Source organism: Equus asinus, chromosome 3 (genome assembly GCF_041296235.1).
Source record: "Equus asinus isolate D_3611 breed Donkey chromosome 3, EquAss-T2T_v2, whole genome shotgun sequence".
Taxonomy (NCBI): Eukaryota; Metazoa; Chordata; class Mammalia; order Perissodactyla; family Equidae; genus Equus; species Equus asinus.
Window position 1 is genome coordinate 10,051,016 of NC_091792.1, and position 17,436 is coordinate 10,068,451.

The 17,436-nt window shown below is 32.3% G+C and overlaps 1 long non-coding RNA gene across 1 annotated transcript in view; it reads left to right on the forward strand.

The window, feature by feature from the left end:
* LOC139044952 (uncharacterized) overlaps window positions 1-17,436 on the forward strand; it is a 309,642-nt gene that overhangs the window by 88,192 nt on the left and 204,014 nt on the right. Inside the window, exon 2 of the long non-coding RNA XR_011502430.1 lies at window positions 14,153-14,205. This is a non-coding gene — a long non-coding RNA (uncharacterized lncRNA). The remainder of the gene's footprint in view (window positions 1-14,152; window positions 14,206-17,436) is intronic.

Below are 17,436 nucleotides of genomic sequence, written 5' to 3' on the forward strand. Positions count from 1 at the left end.
CTCTTAAAAGTTGAACCAAAAATGAGCATTTACAGGGAATTTTAGAATTACGTATCTTTTCACAAAAAAAAGGTTTTTCAGGCTCTAAACATTTTGCTATGTTTTACCTACCTCTGTTCTACTACCCCCAAATATGTAGTAAAGTGGTTATACAAACAAGGAAATATGACTATATATTGTAGCCCCCTAGATGGAAAAGTTGTGGACAAGAACCCCTCAAGTCTTGAGATTTGATATTTACATGCCAAATATTTACTTGCTGAGTACACTGGATGCGACAATGACAAAGTCCTATCTGAATGTAATCACAGCACTATATTTAATGGAGTGAGGTGTCATATTGGAATAGTAAACTAGACAGACATCTCTAAAGAAATGCAATGAAAGGAATGTGTCATAATGATATTTTAGATGTTGATTCCCTATTAAACTGCAACAATGTATCACAGAATTAAGAAGAGTCCATTAAGGTGTTCAAAGTCAAACAGAAATATTTAAATATAAAGAATCGATAAACATGTAGATACTGGGTGATTAAACTGCACATGAGACAAAGATATGGCCCTTTTTCTCTAAAGTAAAACAACACCTCACAATTTTTTATTATGACATTTGAGTGATACTGAGGTACTTAAAAACTAGAAGGGACCTAACATAAACTTTATAGACTTTAATTTGATGAAATACCTTTGAACCATTCATCAAGTAAGTCACTTACTAGAATTATATGTTATGACAAAACTGGGACACATTTAGTAGTAAATCAATAGAAAGTCAACTCACCCATAGCAGTAGCAAATATTTATTGGAACTTAAAAAAGTATATATTTATACACATTATGTATATATGTGTATATGTATACACAGACACACAGTATTCAATAACCATGCAGTGATAATAAGGTATATGTAGAGAGCAACATAGCACACAATCTGCAAACCTACAGGATAAGTGAAAACTTTGTGAGGAATTTATTAACGGAAAATTTGAAACAATTTATGATTCTTTTAGTTTCCAAAGGCAAGGATATGGAAGATGAAATCCATACGGATGATATTGAAGTTGAAGAAGATGTGTATCTAATACAAAGGTAACAGAGCAAAAAGAGTAACATACAGGAGAGAAATTTGTACAAAACCAATTACAAAAATTGAACTTTTATTCAAGTAGTATGCAATATAAAAATCTATTACAAAGTGCTGTGTATTCCACACTATAGCTACATAGACACACACATAGATGTCTATGCATCTGTAGTATAGATTACAGTTATTTCTAGTAGTTTTATGTCTATCTATATTTATGTGTTTACCTTCAATTTACCACCATCTCAAATATAGAATAGAGGCTTCACACACATTTGATTCAAAGCATCTCATCTAGCCTAACTGAAGCATATGGAAACTCATCCACTGTACATGCATTTTTATGTCACATGAAATTCTTACAAAGACCATCTTTAATCACATACCTGCAAATTATTAATATTCTGCAATCCGGAATATATATATATATATATATATATATATATATATTCACAAATATATAATAGACATAATTCCCCCAACATATTGTAATTAGTTGTGACTTGAAATTTCCGTGGAAGCAAGGCACTTAGGAAACTGCTGTGAAATTGTAAAATTCTCTTAAAGCCACGTTTTATTAGAGAGTGGGGGTCAAAAAAGGGAAACAAGACAGAGGAACCACCCTGAAATGTGCTGTCAGAGGAATCCCTCTATAAGGTCTTACTGTTTGAAACAACAGATAAAGAAAAAGTTACTATGCTGTCAGGAATAATTGACCATAGTTATCATGTAGAGATAGGGTTGCTGCTACATAATGCAGATTCAGTTGACCAATGAATGTTGGGTCCATATTTTCTTCAGACAGAACCATTTCTCTTACTTGGTGCCCAATGTAACAGACAGATTAAAGTAAGAAATTAGATTGAACGTTTCAACCACATCAAAGAACACCATTGGTGGGAAACTGGTAGAGAGTAATTCCATCAATACATTATAATGATCTTTCTGAAAAGAAACTTTCAAGGAAGAAAATATGACAAACCATGCCATGAAATAACACAGAACAATGGTGATTTTTTGAAATATTAGAATATATTAAGAAAAGTTTTTGCAAAGTATATGGGAAGCTTCCAGGAATAGATTTTGAAACATGATTAATGGGTTCGTGTGTTGTGAGAAAAAGTTTATAAAAACATAGTCATTCATTATTAAATAAGCACAATGCCAGACGCTGCCTTTGCTACCATGGATATACTGACAAACAGAGAAGTGCATTATCTTCATAGAGCTGGCATTCTTGTGGGAGAAGATGATAATTGCTTACACTAGCAGACATTATAAACACATACATGTGATGAGTATTTGTAAGTGTTTTGAAGAAGAGATTAAACGAAATGTAAACCAAAAATCACGACCTCATTTAAAAAGAAAATAGAATTCAACTATAAAGCCATCTGCTGTTATAGGAATATGAACTCAGTATAAGCAAGGTGATATAGTTTATATTAAAACACTGAGTGAATGGCAATGTTAAAGACACAAAATGGAAAAATAAGAGTTATACAAAACTGCTTTGTAATTAATATGAAAAGAAATGTCACCAAAGAAGAACACAATAACATTTATGAAACTGAGAATGCTTATGAAGTCTGAAGAAGTAATAATACAACAAAGCAGTGATGATATACATAATACTTTCTAATAACATGGTAAGACAAAGATACGTTTAAAACCTCTTGGAGCAAAGGAAGTGCAGATTCCCAAAGAAAGGCAATCAAGGAGCCATTAAAAAAATTCCATACACACTTATAAAAGGTTTCATATGCAATTTAAAAATCTTATCGTAGGTTATGGATTTTCAAGATGCATTACCAAAATTTTATTTTGGAAAAATAAAACTTTAAAAATGAAATAGAATCATAGTATTTTAGTAAAGTTATCTGAAATGGTAAAAATATGGAAGTCTATTAGTAAATGTATATTCCATTAGAAAAGGAAAAGTGATTAAAACTTTGATAGGTGATTAAAAATTTGATAGTCAATCAAAAGAAAGGCTAAAAAAGATACTCTGAAAACTATGACGATCATTTTTCTCACTGAGAGGGCCTCCAGCTGAAGGCTGTATGGATTGTGTTAAAAAGTTCATAGTGGCTCAGAACAGGTTTCAAGGGATGAGAGGAAGCTTACTTGGGGCTTCTTTGTTGTATTAAAGTGAAAGAGTATCAATTTAATTAACCATATATTTAATTTTTCTCTGCTAATAAAGATTGCATTTACAAATATATATGCCAATTAAATTGTAAAGAAATACAGTTATAGGGGAGAAATTTGAAATAGTCATGTTAATTCTACTATTTAAACATTATATTTAAGGTTTTGTGAATGATTAAGGATATATGTTGCATATACTTGAATTCAGCCACACAAATGTTTGATTAATCTTGATTTAAATTATTCTTTTCTTAATAAGTCATTTATAATGAATATTCTATTCTCAAGTTTCAAGTTAAATATCACTGTATCGTTTGTTTTTATAATGTTAGAAACAGTTGCAAAATATTTTATATTTCTCTGATGTCAGAAGGATTCCTAAAACTGAACCCTAATGCTCTGGAATATTCACAAAATAATTTGTTTCTACAGTAAGTCATCATTATGTTATCTTGGTGACTTTCTTTAGAGAATTTGTATGTTTTATCATGTTTCTACCAGGTGAAATTCAGTACTGAGTTATTTTATTTCAATAGGGAAGATTAAAATCTAAAGTATGCTGTCAGTGATATTTTGTCTCTGTGATTAAAATTCTAGAAACCATTTTATACTGAAAAGTTTAGTATAAAATAATTCAAGCAAAATTTCTTTCCTGTTTTTAGGAGGAAAATAATAGAAAATTTTCCTGGGGAAAAATGTCTATTTCTTACATATCACCGACCGAACCCACTGTCCTCCTTTGTGGTGGTGGAATTGGGGGCAGATAAACATAGGTTACATTTACACTTAGAAAAAAGAAATATTACAAGGGATCTATCCAATAGAGCAAGTGGTTGATGTCTGCGTGCATTAAAAAGCAAACTGCAACTGAAAACTCAAAAACATGTTGTCCTAAAAATTTCACAAATGTTTTCTAGACCAACTGTTCTTATGTGTCATAGAGTCTATGCCAAACATCATAGGTGCCAATGTTTCCTTCAGACAGACAAATGTTTCCTTTTTATTCTTACTAACTGATATATGGAGGCTTAGACTGGAAAGACTCAGTTTATTCACCTATGAAATTAATTTTGCTTCTGCACTGAATTTGATTAGTTTAGAATCATCATGGGATATATCAAGATTAGCTTTATCGACTGTGATTTTTAAAAATAATAAAGAGATGGCATTCTAATCATTTCTTATTAACACGTCTGACTGATCATCTTAACAATGTGGAAAAAAAGATCTGTGTTTACTGATTTACTTTAAATCTCTCTAGAGTAAACAAAATTTTTTTTAAATGTTGTCCATATTCTAAAATCACCACTGCCAAAATAGTAACTTGAAGATGTACAGAAAAAAATAATTGTTTTATATAATATTTCATCTCTTTTAAATTGAATTGGCTGTATAATTTATACATGATGTGTTTATTAATAAAGCAAGTATTTTATTTATTTATGGACTCCTTTACTGACTTGTTTATTTGTTTGTTTATTTTACATGTTATTATGGTATACCATTGAATGTTCTTCTGTCATACCATAATGATTCAGAATTTAGTTATGTACGTTTCAAAATTTACCTATTTAAAAGTATGGCTATAATTTTAAGTTTTAGAGCAATCTATATGAAAATGAAAGCCAACTTAAGTATTATTTATTCTCATTGTAAGAAAGAAAATTATGATTCTGGGGTTTGATTATATTACCTAAGCATTACATTTTTTAAAAAATATAACAAGCTCTATATAGCAATGATATATCTTTTTAAAAATAATTCTCCAAGTTATCCAAATATTCCACATAAAATCATAGAAAATAAGATATATAATGTAGATACTAGCCAATTTCACACATTGCTACATTTGCTATCAAGCATGGTGACTTATTAATTATCTGAAAAATGTATACTATCATGTCATGTATTTTAGTGTTTCAGTCTTCATGAATTTATACTTTTACTTGACACATATTTAATTCTTATTATTTACTAAGTGCATGGGATTAATTGTACAACAGCTAAAATTCTGATTTCATGAAGCTCACAATGTAATGCTAATACAACTATTAATAAAAACAGTTCCATAAGTAAATACATTATACCAATTTTTACAGTTATTTTCAGAGGAGGATACAAGTTGCTAAGAGAAACTACAACTGGAAGTGTTAATTTACCTGTGAGGGTCAAATACGATTCAGGAAGATAGGAGGTAAATCAAATCCACCAATATATTGGAGGCACAATATGACAAGACCAAGTGGAGTTATATCAGGGATGCAATTTGGTTTAATGTCTGAAAACTAATCAATGAAATTTAACAAGTTAAAAGTTTGTAAGAAAACAATAGGATTATTGCAATAGTTTCACAAAATCATTTGCCACAATTTAATAGCTATTCATGCTAAAAACTCTCAGGAAACTATGAATAAAATGGAAATTCAAGTTGATAAAGGAGATGTGCAAAACACTTAAGCATAATGTCACACTGGTAATAGACTGAATGCTTTCCCTGTACATTCAGGAAAAATAAAAAATGTTCACTTCCACCACTGCTATACATCATGTTATTGAGATCCTAGCCAGTGCAGTAATTCATGAAAAAGTAGTACATTTATGCCGAGTAGGAATGAAAAAATAAAACAAGTTTCTAAGCAGAACATGTGATTATTTATATTAAAAATCTCAAATATTCCATGAAACAGCTTTTAGAAATACTGAAATGTAACAAGACTGCAAAGTAGAAAGTCAAAATAGAGAAAAATAATTATATTTCCATACTATAAATTAATGATTGGGTATTAAAATTTAAAAAGAAAAACCCTCAATTTAGTATAGTATCCAAAGCATGAAATGATTAAGGATACATATAATAAAATACAGAGATGACCTTTACAATGAGATGTCTGAATATCCCAAAAAGAAATTAAAAAATACCTAAATATAAACAAAATAAACAAACCTTAGGCTAGACTTACCAAGAGAACTCAAATAAGTAAAATTTGAAATGAAAGAAGAGACATTGCAGGTGATACCATAAAAATACAACAGATCATAAGAGACTACTGTGAACAATTATATGCCAACAAATTGGATAACCTAGAAGACATGGATAAATTCCCAGAAACATACAACCTACTAAGACCAAATCATGAAAAAATAGAAAATCTGAACAGAACAATTAGTAGTAAAGGGATTGAATTGGAAATCCAAAATCTTCCAACAAGGAGAAGTTCAGGATCAACGGCTTCACTGGTAATTTCTACCAAACATTTAAAGAAGAATTAATTCCAATGCTTCTCAAACTCTTTGAAAAAATTGAAGAGGAGTGAACAATTCCAAACTCATTTTACAAGGCCAGCATTACAATGATACCAAAACCAGAAAAGGACACTACAAGGAAAGAAAATTACAGGCCAATATCCCTGATAAACATAGATGCGAAAATCCTCAATAAAATATAAGCAAACCAAATTCAACAATACATTAAAAGGATCATACACCATGATCAAGTGGGGTTTATTCCAGGGATACAAAGATGATTCAATATCCACAAATCGATCAGTGTAATACATGACATTAACAAATTGAAGGAGAAAAATCATATGGTCATCCCAATAGATGCAGAGAAAGCATTTGAGAAAATCCAACATCCATTTATGATAAAAACTCTCAACAAAGTGAGTATAGAGGGGATGTACCTCAACATAATGAAAGCCATGTATAACAAGTCCACAGCTAACATCATACTCATGGTGAAAAGCTGAAAGCTTTTCCTCTAAGATCAGAAACAAGACAGGATGCTCATTCTCACTACTTTTATTCAACATAGGATTAAAGTACTAGCCAGAGCAATTAGGCAAGAAAAAGAAATTAAAGACATCCAAATAAAAAACAGAAAGATGTAAAACTGTCACTATTTACAGATGACATATGTATGGAAAACCCTAAATACTCCACCACAAAACTGTTAGAAGTAATAAACAAATTCAGAAAAGTTGTAGGATACAAAAGCAATATACAAAAATCAGTTGAATTTCTATAGACTAATAATGAATTAACTAAAGAGAATTTGTTTTTAAATCTCATTTAGAATTTCATCAAAAAGAACAAAATACCTAGGAATAAATTTAACAAGAAGGTGAAAGGCCTGTACACTAAAAACTATAGGATATTGATGAAAGAAATTGAAGACAACATAAATAAATGGAAAGATACTCCATGCTCATTATTGGAAGAATTAATATTCTTGAAATGTCCATACTACCCAAAGCAATCTACAGATTTAATTCAATCCCTATCAAAATTCCAATGGCATTTTTCACAGAAACAGACAATCCTAACATTTGTATGAAACCACAAAAGATCCCAAATAGCCAAAGCAATCTTGAAAAAGAAGATCAAACCTGAAGGCATCATGCTCCTTTATGTAAAACTATATTACAAAGCTACAGTAATCAAAACAGTATGGTATTGGTATAAAAATAGATCAATAGAACAGAATAGAGAGCCCAGAAACAAACCCACATGTACATGGTCAATTAATTTAGGACAAAGGATCTAAGACTGTACAATGGGGAAAGGACAGTCTTCAGTAAATGGTGTTTGGAAAACTGGACAGTCACAGGCAAAAGAATGAAACTGGATCACTCTCTTACACTATACACAAAAATCAACTCAAAATGGATTAAATACTTGAACATAAGACCTGAAACCATAGAAGTCCCAGAAGAAAACACTGGTGGTAAATTCCTTGACCATGTGTTTGGCAATGGTTTTTTGGATCTGACACCAAAAGCAAAGACAATAGAAGCAAAAATAAACAAGTGGGACTACATCAAATTAAAAAGCTTCTGCAGAGCAAAGGAAACCATCAACAAAATGAAAAGTCAACCTACCAAGTGGGAGAAAATATTTGCAAATAATGTATCTGATAAGTGGTTAATATCCAAAATATATAAAAAACTCATACAACCCTGCAGCTAAAAAACAGATAACTTGATTAAAAAATTGGCAAAGTAACTGAAAAGACATTTCTCCAAACAAGACATGCAAATGGCCAACAGGTACATGAAAAAGTGGTCAATATCACTAATCATCAGGGAAATGCAAATCAAAACCACAATGAGATGTCACCTCAGGCCTGTTAGAATGGCTATTCTCAAAGAGATAGGAAATAATAAGTGTTGATGAGAATGTAGAGAAAAGGGAATCCTTGTGCACTGTTGATGGGAGTGTAAATTGGTGCAGCCACTATGCAAAACAGTATGGAGTTTCCCCAAAAAACTAAAAACAGAATGACCATATGATCTAGTAATTCCACTTCTAGGTATTTATTCAAAAGAAATGAAAATGCTAATGCAAAAAGACTCCCCCCATGTTCTTGGCGACATTATTTGCAATAGCCAAGACATGGAAACAAAATAAATGTCCACTGATGGATAAATACAGAAAAATGTAGTAGGTATATATACACAATGGAATATCAAAATATTTCCCTCATAAACAATAATGAAATCCTGTTATTTTGCTAAGTGAAATAAATCAGACAGAGAAAAAGAAATACCTATGATCTCATTTATATGTGGAATCTAAAAAACAAAAACAAAAACTGAACTCGTAGATACAGAGAATAGATTGATGGTTGCCAGAGACAGGGAGTGGGGGTGAGCAAAATCAGTGGAAAGCCTCAAAAGTACAAGCTTCCAGTTATAAAATAAGTCCTGGAGATGTAATACACAGCATGATGACTATAGTTAATGATACTGTATCGTATATTTGAAAGTTGCTAAGAGAGTAAATCTAAACGTTCTCATTATAAGAAAAGGCGTTTGTAACTCTGTTGCTGATGGATAAGTAGACATTGTGGTGATTAGTTTGCAATATGTACATATATTGAATCATTATGTTGTACATCTAAAACTAATATGTTATAGGCCAATTATATCTCAATAAAAATAAAGTAAATATAAAATCTATTGCACATGAACTGATACCAATTCGGTAACAATTCAGCATTCCTTTTTTATGTGAAACAACTTTATTGACTATAGTAAAGTGCTCAAGCACAGTCGCCTTTGCCATTAGTCTCACATTCTGCCTTTGTTTCTGAAGCTATTTAGAAGAGGAACTCTTTCCTCTACCCTCTTCCGCGAGATCATTTCACACATTTCCAATATGTATAGATTCTTTTGTCATATATATATATATATGCATATATGTATGTATTTCTGTCATATATATGTGCTTATATATATGTATTTTAATTTGCATACAATAGGTTCACTCTTTGTGCTGTAAATTTTTATGAGTTTTGAAAAATATATATGTAATTACTGTTATAGTATCACACAGAACAGTTTCACTTCCCTGAAATCTGCTTTATGATATACCTATTCAACTTACCATGGTCCCCAAACTTCTGGCAACCATTGATCGCTGTATCATCTCTATAAGCTTGCCTTTTCTAGAATGTTATTTAAGTGATATCACACAACATGTAGCATTTTTGAGTAGCTTCCTTCACTTAGCAGTATAGATTTAAGATTCATCCACGTTTTTGTGTTGCTTGACAGTTCATTTATTTTATGAGAGAATAGTATTCCAATGTAGGGATATGCCATAGTTTAGTTATCCACTCACGTACTGAAGGACGTGTTGGTTGCTTTCAATTTTTGTTGATTATGAACAAAGATGTTATAAAGATTCACATGGAGATTTTTCTATGGACCTAGGTTTTCAATTCATTTGGTTAAATGCCTCGGAGAGTGACTGCTAAATCAAATTGTAAAACTATATATAGTTTTGTAAGAAAATACCAAACTGCCTTCCAAATTGAATATACCATTTTTACATTCTCATACACAATGAATCAGAATTTCTGTTGCTCCACATTCTCTCAAGCCATTGGTATCATCAGGTTTTGAATTTTAGCCAGCCTAACAGTTGTGTAGTGGCATTTCATTGTTGTTTTAATCTACATTTCTTTAATCACAAACGATATTGAGCAGCTCTTGCCCTCCCTACATATTCTTTGGTGGGTTGTCCAGAACTTTTGCTGATTTTTTAAATTGAATTGTTTGTTTCTTATTGTTAAGGTTGAAGAGCTCTTTGTATATTTTGGAAAAAAGTCCTTTTTAAAATATATTTTGTAAATATTTTATTCAGGTCTCTGGCTTTGTCTTTTGATTCTCTTAACAATGTCTTTAAGGGAGCACAAGCATTTAATTGTAGTCAAGTTCAGCTTATCACTTGTTTTCACAGATTATGCTTTGGGTGTTGTAGCTAAAAACTCATCTATCCAAAAATCACATAGATTTTCCTACCTTGTCTTTTAGGAATTTTACATTTTTACATTTTACCTCAAGGTCTGTGATCTTTGAGTTGATTTTGTGTAAGATGTAAGGTCTGCGTATAGTTTGTTTGTTTTGCATATGGACATCCATGATTCTAGCACCATTTGTGAAAAATACCTATCCTTTTTCCATTTAATTGATTTTAGGCCTTTGTTCAATATCAGTTAACTATATTTGCGTAGGTCTCTTTCCTGTCTATTCTGTTCCATTGATCTGTAGGTTTATTCTTTCACTGATACTGTGTTTTATGAGCAAATGAAGTTTGTTTTGTTAATGCTTTAATTCCACAGTCACAACAATGATCAACCTATAGTAGGCCTCATAAATTAAGTTGCAGAGCATTCTTTCTTTTTTATATTCTTTGTACAAATTTGTGTATCTTTGGAAATGTTTTATTCCTTGGAAGTGTGGTAGAACTATAAAATCATCTTGGCCTGGTATTACAAGGAAAGTTATTAATTAAGTATTAAATTTCTTTATTTACTATAGATGATCACCAAATTTATATTGTTCCTTGAATCCACTTGTAATTATAAAGTTTTAGAATTTGGTTCTTGCATCAGTTCTCTAGGGCTGCTGTAACAAAGTACCATAAACTGAGTGTAATATACAATAGAAATTTCTTGTCTCATAGTTCTGGAGGCTTAAAGTCTAAGATCATGGTGTGGGCAGGTCTGCTCCTTCTGAGGGCTGTGCAGGAAAATCTGTTGTATGGCTCACTCTTAGCTTCTGGTGGTTTGCTGGCAATCTGTAGATACATCATTCTGATCTCTGTCTTCATGCTCACATGGTGTTCTCTCTGTGTTTGTGTCTGTCTCCACATTTCCTTTTTATACAAGGACATCAGTCATATTGGATTGAGGCCCACTCAACTCCAGTATGACCTCACCTTAACTTAATTACATCTGAACCTATTTCCAAGCAAGGTCACATCTGAAGTACTAGGGATTAGGACTTCAACTTATGGATTCTGGCATGATGCAATTCAAACCATGAGTTATTTTCATACACTTTCCAAGTTTTAGGTAAAAGTTGTTGATATTTTTCTTTTGTTATTGAGGTGTAATTGACATATTATATTAGTGTCAGGTGTACGATGCAATGATTTGATAATTGTATATACTGCAAAATGATCATAATAAGTCTAGTTGACATCCATGATATTTTTCTTCTGTTAGTTTTTAAACCACTGCTTGACCTGCATAAAAACTGTTGATGTATTCTGTGACCTATCTTTTGGTGTGCTTTTTAAAATCCAGGCATTTTTTATATCTGGATTTTTTAACATCCAAAATGAAAATTCACTATCTTTTAAACAGAATGCTTTGTTAATTTATGTTTGTTGTGATTATTGATATATTTGCTTTTCAAACACCTTTTGACTTACTTTCCATTTATCTATGATTTATCTTCAAATTTTTTTGGCTTTTTGCTTTACTTACCGATGTTATCACTGCAAAATGGATTTTAATTTTTTTCTATCTTTCCTGTATTAGTTTGAGAGCTATATTCAATCTTGTTATTATTTTAGAGGATAATACTTTACCTTTTAATATGCATAAATAATTTGATACATCTAAAGTTATCTAAAGCAGTCTCACCAAAATATAATCTAAATACTTCAATCATTTACTACAAAATTATTAGTTTTTGTCTATTATTTTACTTTTTTCTATTTTTAACTTTCCCCAATAAACACTAAAGTCATCATTTTCTACAGATTGTTTGGATTTTTTTCCTAAAAATTTTATTCATTGCAAAACTTGCTTTAGTGTTCTTTACAATAATGATTTTTCTTATGGGATTATATGTTTTTCTTCCTGAAATATTTACTTTATTAATTTATTGAATGCATGTTGTTGGTGGTAATATTTTTCTGTTTTTTTTTCCTTTTTGAGGAAGATTAGCCCTGAGCTAACATGTGTGCCTATCTTCCTCTACTTTATATGTGGGATGCCTGCCACAGCATGGCTTGACATGTGGTGTGTAGGTCCACACCTGGGATCTTAACCAGTGAACCCTGGACCACCAAAGTGGAATGTGAGAACTTAATCGCTGCGCCACCGGACCAGACCCTTCAGTTTTTGATTATGTGAAAATGTCCTTAATTTGTCCTTCCTCCTGAAAGATAATATAAAAGGCATGATAATGTCTTCCAAAGGTATCCATACCCTACTCCTTGGAACCTGTGAATATATTAAATTACATGACAAAGTGGACTTAAGCTTGTGAGGGAAATTAATCTTCCTATCCAGCTGACTTTAAACTAAGGAGAAGAGCCTGGATTTTCCAGGGAGGTCAGTTGCCATCACAAGGGTCTTTATAAGAGAAAGAGAGAGGCAGAAAAGGAGAGTCAGAGAAAGAGTCATAAAGATGGAAGCACAGAGATACTGTGTGGCTGGCTTTGAAGATGAAGGAAAGGGGCCATGAACCAAAGAATACAAGTGGCTTCTAGCATGTAGTGCAATAAATTCTCTCCTAGAGAGCACAGAGAGAAATGCACCTCTGCGGACACGTGGATTTTAGCCCAATGAAGCCTACGTTGCTCTTTCGAATTATAGAACTGTAACCTGTTTAATTCGTATTGTTTAGGCCACTAAGTTTATGGTGACTCGTCACAGCAGCAATAGAAAATCAATGCAGATAATTTGGCCTGGTATGAGACTTTAACTCGACAAATACTTCCTCTCTGTTCTTTGAATACAGCTCTCTCTTCTTTGAATGTAGACACTAAGTAGTCTACAACTGACTGTTCAGGTCAAAAGTGTTTGTGCTCTAGTTAACTTTAAGATTTTCTCTTTGGCTTTTTTTGCTACAATTTTCCCATTTTTTTCAAATGTGCTTTCTCTTTCTCCAGTTCATATGTTCCACTAGTTCTGAAAAAAGCTTAACCACTAACTCTCAAATAGTTCCTCCATCATACTTTCAGTATACATTTTTCTAGGTTCCCATTTAGACATTTGTTAGAACTTCTGTCCTCCACACCACTTTTCCGTATTTTCATTTTTTTGAATCTCTATAATGCATTCTGCTTCAATTCTTCAGGTCTAAGTACAATTGCACTACTTCTCTCGAAAGCTTTTATTTCATAGATTACAATTTGTAGAAAACTCGGGGTGGAGTAGCTGGGTGAATCTTTATTTCAGGGAAGCATTTACCCTTGCTGCCTCACTGGAGCCTAGGAGTGATGGCAACCTTTTCTTTTCCCGGCTTAACTGGGGCAAACCCAGTGCAGCTCCGCCACTCTGCCCGGCAACATGCACTGTGTTGTTTTGTCTTTCCTCTCTTTGTCTACTTGCAGATTTCTTTTGATCCTCTTGGCTTCATGTGTGTATCAAATTCTATTTGTTTTATAGTCAGTGTCCACAATGTTTTATATGAATATTACAACATTTAAATAAAGACTATTTACATTCATGAAGTAATTAAATTTTAGTAGGAGGTTAGTTGTGAATAAATTTGAGACACCAATAAAAGCAAGCTACTTAAAAAATTGCAACTTATTTTTCAGAAAACTTTCATTCTTACCGAATTTTATAGATCTGATTTCCTTTCGGTTTTTATTCTTGGCTCTACAGGCATTGAAACAGAAATGGAACCAAATCCTGTCCTTAAGTATCTTCCAAGATATGTAAGTGAAATTTATATTATAAACTTGTATATGAGTGTGTTTTAAGCAAATGTGGTGGTAACCTGAGAGGCAATGATTGAGTGTTGTGAACATTGCAGAAAAACATCCTTGAGTTTTTAAAAATTCTAAATGTCCAACATAGTCAAAATTTCCTACTCCAAGTAATTTCATGAATATTTAGGAAAGATGTACATACAAATCTTATTTAAGGAAGGAAAGCAAAATGGGAAAATATAATACTAAAGGGACTTACTCACTATTATAAAATATTGCATGTCCTGTTCAGCATAAAATTATCACCACAGGATATATACATAGCAGACTATGAATTTTTCTGTCCTTCTACATATGGTTAATGTGGAAACCCTAACTTTGTGTTTGCTTACCTTTTGATTGATTGCTTGCATGGGAGAAAAGTAGGCGTTTGTCTTTCATCTTGTCTTTTGAAATATTGGAACTTTGAACATTTTCTGCCCTGAAGAAAAAGCACATTTTAAAAATTAGTTTGACTCAGGGTATGTTGTGAAATAAAAACAATTTTGTTTTCTTTGGTGAAAAGACAAATAGGGTGTTGGAAGAAAAATAGCGTGAGTTACCAGGTAGGGTCCAAGCCTAAGAGCTGATCTGGAGAAGTGAGTCAAGAAAAGAGTTAGTAGACCCAGAAAATGACCAGAGAACGTGAGGAGTAAGATCTTCTGCATTTATGTGAGAAAACTCCATTCCCTCCCACTGGCATAAGAAAGGCGTTGTGGGTCTCTGAATCAGCATCCTATTCATTAGTCACCCACCATGTCATTCACAAGACTTACTGTGCATTCCATTTCATTACCCCATTTGAAGAGTTGGAACACTGGTTAGAGATGGTGTTTATTAAAAAATACAAGTATTTAAAAAGTATCAGTTCACTAATATTTAGTTTATGCTACTTAAGTGGAAAATGCAATAATGGGATTAGACAAGAATAGTAAACTTATAAAAAATTTTCTGCTTTTTAATACCCACACCTATTATTTTTCTATATTAGAAAGTACTGCTTTTGTTCCATATGTTAATTATGGGGAGACAGATATGTGTGTGTGTATGTGTGTATTGGTTTTCATGATTCAGTAAGTTGATTCATATAGATATTTTGCATATAGTAAACACTCAATAGATTTTAGTCTAGTTGTCATTATATTTATTATTATTAGACTTCCATATCAAGTGGTCTCAGATTACTGGTACACTTACTTTTTTCAGAAATAAATATGTCTTGTACAGCCTTATCAAAGAAAAATTGCACTGGATAGAGAAACAGGTGAGGAATGCTTTCTTCAAGACTACTATAGCGGGGAGAGAAATCAAACTCAACTCTGCTGAAACAAAAAGTGGGATTTTTAAGAGCTGTGGTGAGCTAGTGGAAAAGCACTGGAAGATGTAAGGGGGAAGGTTGGTCAACGTGGTTAAGCCATTTGTGTCTGCTAATTATCACTTTGAAGTTGAGCTCCACAGAGAGTGGGAGATAAGGGCACTATTTCCTTTGATGATTACATTTCAAAGAGATGGCTCCCAGGTCCTTGAGAAAGGCATTCCAGAGGTTGTAAAAACTGGTAAAGGCTGGGAGAAAATTTCTGTCTCAAAGGAGCAGAAAAAGAATTTACAATTACAAGTTTTCTAAAGAAAGGGAAAGTCAGGGACCTATAGTCAGGAAGAGGCCAATGTCAAGTTTACCAAAGCTAAAAGGGTCATGAAGGCTGTCTTGGGCAGCCCATATGCGCAAAATGGCAGGGGGAAAAACAGCAGTTTCTTCTGAATTATCCTGAAAAAAAAAAGACTTATCCTTGTACTAATTGGAATTGAAATAGCCTGGAATTCAGAATAACTTGTGAATATAAGTGAATAATTTTTAAAGAGGAAAAATATCATTTACCATAGATAAAAACAAAGTAATACTTATTAGAAAAAGCTTGCCAAGTGGAAAATTCTTTCAGAAATTTAAACATTGTTTATCTCTGCTTATTTTAAAAGTATTTAAAAGTAGAAAGCATGATTTTTCTATATTCCCTTATTTTATTACTGAGTAAGAAATGTCACTGATAAGAGATAAATGGTTCAGGAATGAGTACGAAGTAAATAGAGCAAATATCAAAGTTAAAGCAAGGATTTTTCCCAACTCTGATGAGCAGATGAATTATGCCTTCGAAGCATATTCTATATTCATCTAATGGACAAAGCTTAATGGAATGGTTGCTTAATGTTTATCTAGATGGAGCAATGTGAAGATATTGCAGTAATGAGCTATTTTAAAGTGTTTTAATGATAATCTAAGGAACTATGCTGATATTTAATAGATTTGAAATGATTAAATGGAGAATAACACCGCATTAAAAGCGATCGGAAATCCATGAGGTATGTCCTCAGGAAAGCAGTCATCAAGTGAGATTTCTTCAAAGCAGATGACTGAATGTCAAAATAAAAGGTCAAACTATGCTAGAATGTAAAACGAAACATATAGCTTTCACTGGAGAACATATATATTGGAGTCAGGAAGGTAAAAATAATTCTAAGTTACTCCAGAAAAGGACAAACGTGGACATTCAAGTCTTCAAATGTGTCGTTTAGCACAGGGATCATTGTCTTCATATCACAATGGCTTAACATATGACAGACGTTATGTATTTGTACATTGTTAGGTGAATGAGATCAGAAATAATAATTTAAAACATTTAAAAATGAGACTAAAGTAGCACCAAATGTTTCCAAATTTAATCTTTATGTTTGTTACTACATTTGATGGAAATTTGAGTGAAATTAGATTTTGCATTTTAATATTTTCACTAAAAATGTGATAAAAGTATTGTCTATAATAAATCAGTAACAAATGTCAGCTAACAGTAAATTGAAATATATCTGGTACCTGGATTGGAATAGAGTCTGCTTAGTATTCCTCAGAAAGTCATTCTGGAAGCCATGAGGCACTTGATATGACCCCCTGTAATGTTCTCTAAAGCCCATTTTGTAACCAGTGCTATTAAAGAGGGAACTGTGTATAAGCCCTCAGGAGCAAGAGTGTGTCACAGATATTTATCTGGGCAATTGATTACAACCATATTTGTTTAAAACAAAAAATGGGACCAGCCCAGTGGAATAGTAGTTAAGTTCACATGCTCTGCTTCAGCAGCCCGGGGTTTGTGGGTTTGTATCCTGGGAGTGGACTTACACACTGCTCATCAAGCCATGCTGTGGCGGTGT